The sequence below is a fragment of the Emys orbicularis genome, chromosome 4 (assembly GCF_028017835.1).
Source record: "Emys orbicularis isolate rEmyOrb1 chromosome 4, rEmyOrb1.hap1, whole genome shotgun sequence".
Taxonomy (NCBI): Eukaryota; Metazoa; Chordata; order Testudines; family Emydidae; genus Emys; species Emys orbicularis.
In genome coordinates this window covers 152492559-152502035 of record NC_088686.1, presented here as the reverse complement: position 1 = coordinate 152502035, position 9477 = coordinate 152492559, and the positions used below count along the sequence as shown (strand labels likewise).

The 9477-nt window shown below is 45.6% G+C and overlaps 1 pseudogene; it reads left to right on the top strand.

Annotated features, from left to right (window-relative positions):
• The first annotated feature begins 2100 nt into the window (after positions 1–2100).
• Positions 2101–9477, top strand: part of LOC135877923 (glycine N-acyltransferase-like protein 3) — a 38807-nt pseudogene continuing 31430 nt past the window's right edge.

Genomic DNA, 9477 nt, shown 5'->3' with positions numbered 1-9477 from the left:
TGTGTTATACCAATAGAATAAAAACCAGCAGGATCTTATTAAGAGGGATAAGGCAAAGATGCCACATTTATTGTAAATATACTGATAAAGCAAAAGATAAAAGTAAACAACGTTGTTTGACTACTTATTTCTTATACACACACACACACAAATATATATATATATATATAGAGAGAGAGAGGTTCATTCACACAATCATTCACTCAAGTTCTGTATAGGTGTTATAGTTACCAGCCTAGAAGTTGCTCATGCCAAGTTACTGGCCAGGTATCTTGGTCATGAGGATGGAGCCGAGTCTGTGTAAGATGCACCTGATGCTCCTGGAGGTTGGCAGCAGAACCAGAGACTCAAAGTCATCAGACTTTAGAGTCCATTCTGATAGGAATTAATTCCTATGTTAGTCTATGGGAGCTGTTTCATCCTGCTGTTGCTGACTCAATCAGCAGATGGCACATTCCTGTCCAAAGTGGCACATTCCTGGTGGCTCCACACTGTCCAAAGTTTGTGTTTCTCATCCTTCCAGGCGATGGGGTGGATCCCAGTTTACCCTCAGAGGGTTGTCTGGTGGTCCTACTTGACACATTCTTTGGCCGATGGATACTCCCTTTCTAGGCTAGCACCTCCCTAACCATTTATGTACATCAAGCATTCATCAACATACATTCCCTATCTTAACCATATTTTAATTTACTGTCTCCACCACTTTCGGGGTGTGTGCTAACTCATTTGAGACTCCGGGCCCTTTAATCACAGAGGGTGGGGGTCTGTCCTAGGAGCCGTTGAATGAAGTGAAAGTCACTTAACAGCTTATAGTGTTTGTTTACATTTATCAATTACTTCAAGAACAAAGAACTTGTTTGTAAGTTTTACATAGTATTAAAGTATCTTTCACAGGATAGATATAATCAATGGTTTCTACAGACAGTAGCTTACAAGTTTTAACAGAAGACACAAGAGATTTTTGTACTCGGTGAAACTGTTGGATTTTAAAGTGTGGGGGACAAATTATGAGGGGGTCACTGTCACTTGGGGGAATCACTGTTAGTACCTTCTTTTATATCCCTACAGCTGCAAATCCTCACTGGGAGCATCACGGCCTGAAGGGGCCCAGTACAAGTCTCCTGCAGGAGTCTGGCTTTGGCTGGATTTGCTGCAGGGAGACAGGGGTCGCTGGTGCCGAAGGCCCAGTTTCAGAGTTGACGAGGCCACAGGTCTGCCCCTGTGGGACTGTGTGGGTCTCTGCGGCTCAGCACACACGCTAAAGAGGTTGCTCCCAGGGGACTGATTACAGGCTGGAGCATAGACCAGACCCTGTAGGTCCGTGACAAAGAGTGCCCTTGCCAGAGGGTGGCTACAGACGTGGTGGGTTATGATTATCTCAATCAAGAGACCCTGAATCACAGTGCAGGAGGAGGTGGGGCTCTGACAGAGACTCGAACAGCCTGGATTTAGCAAAGAGATACTGGCACATCGTCTTAGAACAGTGATATGCAGAAAAAAATGTGCCTTCCTAACCAATTTGGGACTTTCTGAGCTTAAAGTATTACCATTTGGGCTAATGAATGCTGGAGCCACCTTTCAAACGCTTGCGAATCAAGTGGCTGGGTGACAGGACTTAGCTCGTGCCTACATGGAGGATATTGCAGTCTTCAGCAATTCCTTGCCAGAGCATAAGGATCACATGGGAATGGTGTGGAAGAGGTAGAATGCGGGTCTAAGTGTAAAGGTGTCAAAGTGCAGGATGGGGCATTGAAGATGTAAAACAAATTCTGTCAGGGAAGGCGAAGCCGGACTCTGGCCAGGTGTTTGAATTGTGCACTGACGCATCCAACACAGGCTTGGGAGCGCTGATGATGCCAGCAGGGGAGGGCACTGAGCAGCATCCCATGCCTTTCTGAGCAGAAAACGGACTCCAAGTGAATGGAATGATGCCGTTATAGAACATGAATGCTCAGCAACTGTGGGTTGTCCGAGAGCTAGGACCCTACCCATTCAACCAGAGGCGCTGGGTACTGACTGACTGCCCCCCTTTAGCGTGGCTACACAGAACCAAAGGCACCAACTCTTGGTTGGTACGCTGGAGTACAGCCCTCCAAAGGCATGAGATGGAGACTCAACATGTCACGGGGGCAGACGCGCTATCCAGGCAAGAGGGCCCAGAGCAGATGCATTCGGAATAGCCAGTGGCTAGGCCTAGGGCGTCAATATCAGGAGGCGACGGGACACTGATGTGCCCAAATGCGCCCAGGCAGGTACGTTACATGTCCAACAACCACTTTCTCACTATTACACTGATGGGGTCGTGTGTGATTGGTACATTCCTCAGGGTACAATCTGGACCGATGGACAGCTGTGTCCCCTCAGCTCTCCAATTTGGGGAGCCTTTTACATTGCTTCATTGTGAGAGCAGCCACTCCTGGCCTGTTCACACACGGCTTCTCGCATGCAAAATCACTCCCAGCTGAATATATGAGTGCTTCTAGCCAGCCACTCCTGAATTATATTGCAGAGTGACACTAGCAAATTCCCAGTCCTAGATTTGTCTCCAGAAATATGCGTCTTGTACTGCCCAGCTCTCTCCTTCTGGACAATACAAGCTCATAGAAAGTCCATCATTTCATTACTAGAAAATGACATGTACAAATCTTGTTATCTCAAGTGGAGGGCCCCAAACACTTCAATCCAAACACACTGGCTTAGATAAAACAACAAAACAAGTTTATTAACTACACAGAGAGAGAGAGAGAGAGAGAGAGAGAGAGAGAGAGAGAGAGAGAGAGATTTTAAGTGATTACAAGTAATGAGGCATAAAAGTCAGAATCGGTTACAAAGAAATAAAAAATAAAATGCAAACTAATACCTAACTTTACAAGCTAAGTGAACTTAAAGCAAATGGATTTCTCTCGCCGTGTATTCACGACTGTCTGGCTGGATTCTTTCAGCCAGGACGACTCCCCCAGTTCAGTGATGCTTCCTTTGTCTTTCAAACGTTGTTGATGCCGTGAGTAGAGATGAGGAGAGAGAGAGAGGTGATTTGGGGCGTCTGTTCCTCATTTTTACACCTTTAGCTCCTCTTTGAGAATCACCTCCAGCTGGTGTTCAGGCAACAGCGAGTCTGTTTGCCAAGATGTAAATTTCTCGCTCACATCCTTCTTCCTGTCAAAGAATGGCCGCTTAACTAAGTGATATAGTCCAGTTGATTTTGTTGACACCTGACTGACATGTCAATTTCCCTGTTTGTCTCTAAGGGTAGGTCTACACTTACCCGGTAGTTCGGCGGCTGGCGATCAAACTTCTGGGTTTGACTTATCGCGTCTTGTCTGGACGCGATAAGTCAAACCCGGAAGTGCTCGCCGTCGACTGCGGTACTCCTGCTTGGCGAGAGGAGTACCGCGGAGTCGACGGGAGAGCCTGCCTGCCGCGTGTGGACCGAGGTAAGTTCGAACTAAGGTACTTCGAACTTCAGCTACGTTATTCACGTAGCTGAAGTTGCATACCTTAGTTCGAATTGGGGAGTTAGTGTAGACCTGGCCTGAGGAACTGATTTGAGCTGCTTCCCCAGATTTGAAATATGCCTTAGTAACATTGTAACCGAGCCTTCTGTGGGTCACAACTGAGACACCAAATTCAGGACTAACTGCTAAGAAATAGGGCAGATACGCCCCAAAGCTGTCAGCTATTCTCTCATGAGATATACCAAACCAGCAACAAAAGTAAATTTCTGTTTCACAACACTGGCTAACAAGCAGTCAGCACAGCAGTTTCCTTAAGCATTCCAGTCCTTGTATCGCCACCAAAAACACTAGACTTATAGATGAGTGATTCCTTAAAACCAATTTAATCAAATAACAGGTTCTTCTGATCCAAAGGACCATGCCCAGGTCAATATACAACTCAGATCTTACTCAAAAATCACAGTGTTGCCAGTCCTTTAGTATCTGAAATCTAAAGGTATATTCAAAGAAAGAAAGAAAGAAAGAAAGAAAGAAAGAAAGAAAGAAAGAAAGAAAGAAAGAAAGAAAGAAAGAAAGAAAAAGGTGAGAGTTAAAATTGGTTCAAGGAATCAAATAAGTACAATAACTGCAAAGTTCTTGGTTTAGGCTTGTAGCAGTGATGGAATAAACTGCTGGCTTGATAAGTCTCTGGTTACTTCCAAATCATTGGAAGGACCTCAGTCCCTTGGTTAGAATGTTCCATTAGTACAAGTCCTTAGTCCAGAGGTTTGAGCTGGAAAGAGGCAAAATGGAGGTGTTTCCAGGGCCTTTTATAGCTTCTGCCATGTGGAGGGAAACCCATTGTTTCAAACAAAGCCCTCAGCACAGCTAGTAGAAAATTACAGGTAAAAGATGGGGTATGGAATGATATGGGCAAGTCACATGTCCAGGCAGAATGTTGATTAGGCACAGCAGGAAATCATTACCTATACCCCAGACAGCACATCTGCAGGACAGTCCATTCAGTGTACATGGTCTCCCATGGTCAACTGTCAGTTAAGTGTTTCTTGATGAGCCACTTAATATGAGTCATTTCACATATTGAATCTATTTCCCCATGCTAAGTATCCTCACACCGTCTTGTCAACTGTCTAAAAAGGACCGTCTTGTTTATCACTACAAAAGGTTTTTTTTCTCCTGCTGATAATAGCTCATCTTAATTAATTAGCCTCTTACAGTTGGTATGGCTACTTCCACTTTTTCATGTTCTCTGTATGTATATATATCTTCTTACTATATGTTCCATTCTATGCATCTGATGAAGCGGGCTGTAGCCCACGAAAGCTTATGCTCAAATAAATTTGTTAGGTTCTAAGATGCCACAAGGACTCCTGTTCTTTTTGTGGATACAGACTAACACGGCTGCTACTCTGAAACCTTAATTTGAATAGTCCCTCCAAGATGTGCAGACTAAATACCTTGTGGGTGTTACCCCAGGAGCAAACAGTTGAAATCCAGGTATAGAGCCAATACTCATAACTTCAAATACAAAAATGATACGTGCATACAGATAGCATAATCATATTCAGCAAATCATAACCTTTTCATAGACATCTTACATGCCACATTTTGTACAAGATTTTTTGCAAACATATAACAGTGGTTGCAACAATGATCTATATGGTTATATTTTAATCAGATAACATCACAAACATCATACAGCAGAATCTTATAACGTTACCTATAATGTGCCCCTCAAGTGCTGGATGAGGTGGCACATCCTGGTTCCCTACTCGGAGGGGCTTTCTGATGCCCCGCCCCAGAGGGGCTGCCCACCACGGAACCAGCATCAGAAACACAAGAGGCAGAGGTCGCCCCTGAGCCTGGTCAGTTTCTGGCGGCACATCTGTTATTAATCTAGGAATGGGAGGGATTTCCAATTTATTACCCAAAGCAAAATGTATTGCAAGCCGCAGGCAGCCGCATGTAGCCAGTAATGGCAGGTTGCTGGCACCACGTGAAATTCAAAATGGAGATTGAGAGCGCAAACAACACTGAAACAAGCATTTAACATTAAACTTGGACTAGAAACTCGCACATTCTTATCTAAATATTTGCACTCTATACCATTATCTAAATCATTGACGATACTGAACAGAACCGGACCCAGAACAGATCCCTGCGGCACCCCACTTGTTATGCCCTTCCAGCATGACTGTGAACCACTGATAATTACTCTCTGGGAACAGTTTTCCAACCACTTATGCACCCACCTCATAGTAGCCCCATCTAAGTTGTATTTGCCTAGTTTATTGATAAGAATATCATGCGAGACCATATCAAATGCCTTACTAAAGTCTAGGTATACCACATCCACCGCTTCTCCCTTATCCACAAGACTCGTTATCCTATCAAAGAAAGCGATCAGATTGGTTTGACATGATTTGTTCTTTACTAATCCATGCTGGTTATTCCCTATCACCTGACCACCTTCCAAGTGTTTGCAGATGATTTCCTTAATTACTTGCTCCATTATCTTCCCTGGCACAGAAGTTAAACTAACTGGTCTGTAGTTTCCTGGGTTGTTTTTATTTCCCTTTTTATAGATGGGCACTATATTTGCCCTTTTCCAGTCTTCTGGAATCTCTCCTGTCTCCCATGATTTTCTAAAGATAATAGCTAGAAGCTCAGATACCTCTTCTATTAGCTCCTTGAGTATTCTAGGATGCATTTCATCAGGCCCTGCTGACTTGCAGGCATCTAACTTTTCTAAGTGATTTTTAACTTGTTCTTTTTTTATTTTATCTTCTAAACCTACCCCCTTCCCATTAGCATTCACTACATTAGGCATTCCTTCAGACTTCTCCATGAAGACCGAAACAAAGAAGTCATTAAACATCTCTGCCATTTCCAAGTTTCCTGTTACTGTTTCTCCCTCCTCACTGAGCAGTGGGCCTACCCTGTCCTTGGTCTTCCTCTTGCTTCTAATGTATTGATAAAAAGTCTTCTTGTTTTCCTTTATTCCTGTAGCTAGTTTGAGCTCATTTTGTGCCTTTGCCTTTCTAATCTTGCCCCTGCATTCCTGTGTTGTCTATATTAATCCTTTGTAATCTGTCCTACTTTCCATTTTTTATATGACTCCTTTTTATTTTTTAGATCATGCAAAATCTCGTGGTTAAGCCAAGGTGGTCTTTTGCCACATTTTCTATCTTTCCTACCCAGCGGAATAGCTTGCTTTTGGGTCCTTAATAGTGTCCCTTTGAAAAACTGCCAACTCTCCTCAGTTGTTTTTCCCCTCAGTCTTGATTCCCATGGGACCTTACCTATCAGCTCTCTGAGCTGACCAAAATCCGCCTTCCTGAAATTCATTGTCTCTATTTTGCTGTACTCCCTTCTACCCTTCCTTAGAATTGCAAACTCTATGATTTCATGATCACTTTCACCCAAGCTACCTTCTACTTTCAAATTCTCAACGAGTTCCTCCCTATTGTTAAAATCAAGTCTAGAACAGCTTCCCCCCTAGTAACTTTTTCAACCTTCTGAAATAAAAAGTTGTCTGCAATGCAGTCCAAGAACTTATTGGATAGTCTGTGCCCCGCTGTATTATTTCCCCAACATATATCTGTGTAAGCAGAGTCAGGATGAGCTCTATCCTGACATCTGGTGGTGAATTATGGCGAGTGTGGAAAAGAACTCCAGGGGCTGATCTTGTTTGCATAGGCACACCCACTCGCCTGGCATGGAACAACAGCAACTGAAAGTGGTTACTTTGGCTGGTGTGGTTACTTTTGGGGGCTCGTCCGGGATTCCCTGGGTCAGTACCCCTCGCAAGCACCTGTTGAGTGTTCCACTGCATTGGGAAACAATTGTGGTTATATTTTGAGGAAATGACTGTTTGTATAATGGCTGATATGTCAGGTTTGTTGGGCCCCGGCCCTGCAGCCTCTAGCTCAGGGGCCGCAGCCTCAGCCAATGATTGGGCAAAAGCACTGGGGCAAATATTGGAAAAGGTTGTGCTGTCCCAGGCTATGTTAAACTCTTGTCGTGAGTTAAGATTATTTGCTGGGGCAGAGGAGTTTGAACCCTGGTTGGAGCATACCACTGAAATGCTGCGGGAGTGGGCCGTACCCGATGCAGAAAAGCGAAGATGTCTAATAGAGAGCCTTAGTGGCCCAGCATTAGATGTGATTCACACCCTGCAGCTCATTGACCCTGGGGTCAGTGTGAAGGACTGCCTAGAGGCCCTTGATCATACCTTTGGGAGCGTAGAGGGCCCTGAAGACAGTTACTGTAAGTTCCTTAATTCCCGACAGCAAATTGGCGAGAAGATTTCAGCCTATATACAGAGGCTGGAGAGACTGCTTCAGAGAGCTGTCATGAGGGGAGCAGTGACTGCTGAACAGATGGATCAGACCAGACTGGCTCAAATTGTAAGAGGAGCTCAGTATCAGAACCCGATTCTACTCCATCTCCGGCTAAGAGAACGACGGGAACATCCCCCAAGTTATTCCCAGCTGATAAAGGAGGTCAGAGAAGAGGAAGAAAGGCAGGCTACCAGCGAGTTTTGGGAAGCCCAAACATTGGAGCCAGCCGGCACAACACCACTGCAAACGGCCAGTGTACTGATGGTGAGCACCACAGAGGAACTTGCCCAACAAATGCAGGCCCTGACAGAACGGATAGCTGAACTGCAAAGCACCATTGACCGAGCTAAGACTTCCAGGAATAAGGCGCCTCTGACTGTGGCGATGGAGAAGTCAGCATTTAGAGCCACCATCCCACCTGGGCGAAGGGGGAAAGGACAATTCTTCTGCTACCGATGTGGTCAGGATAGACACAGTGCTGGCAAGTGCCATAATGAAGAAAACCCCTCCTTAGTGTATGGAAAGCTGAGGATCAGTTGGGAGAGATCCGGTAGCTGCCAGAGAGTCCGGGGACGGGGACCACCCAGGCCTGCAGGATTTGAAGATTCCCCCAGAAGCGACCGTCCAGCTGGGATCCCCGCAGGACTGATAGGGCCTCGAGCAGAGGTCATGGTGAAGATTGAAGGGGCGGAGTGTAAAGCCGTGCTTGACACTGGATCTCAAGTGACTATTATATTTCAGTCATTCTACCAACAGATGCTTAGGCACCTGCCTATACAGCCACTGACTGGCGTTGGTCTGTGTGGCCTCAGCATGGATGAATACCCCTACCAAGGGTATGTCATAGTGCACCTGGAATTCCCAGAGGAGGTTGCTGGGGTAAGAGAAGAGGTGGACACAGCTGCATTAATATGCCCTGACCCTAAAGGGACCTCTGATGTGTCTGTGCTGATAGGGACCAACTCCAGTCTCTTCAAGGTGCTCGCGGATTACTGCAGACGACGGGCTGGGGACCAGTACCTGAATACCTTGATGATCCATACGCTTTGTGCTGAAGCCTATAGGAAGATTGAGGGTGCTAAAAAGGAGACATCTGAGCTACCGATTGGGGCGCTGAAGTACATGGGCACAACCCCCTTAGTAGTGCCTGCAAGGACAGAGCAGGAAGTGCTTGTCATGAGTACCCGGCTGAAAGGCAGTAAAGGGGCATTAGCAATGGTAGAGCAGCCAGTTGAAGGAGAGCTCCCGGAAGGAGTGCTGGTCCCCAGTGGAGTCATAACCCTACCTGCTGAAGCCCAGGAAAAGGTGACTATACTGATTGCTAATGAAACAAGTCGAGATGTTGTTGTGAAGCAAGGACAAAAGATAGCAGACCTCTTCGAGCCTGAATCAATTATAAAACCCCAGTGTGAGACTCAAGTTCCGACAATAGACCCGGCAAAGTTTGACTTTGGAGATTCACCGTTGTCCGAGGAGTGGAAAGATCGCCTGAGGAGGAAACTTTGTGAAAGATCCAAGGTGTTCTCATTGCATGAGTGCGATGTGCGATGTGTAAAAGGAGTAGAGCACAACATCAGACTACATGACTCTCGACCTTTCAGGGAGAGATCTAGGAGGATTGCCCTCTCCGAGATGGAAGATGTGCGACAACATCTTCAGGAGCTGGCTGCGAATGGCAT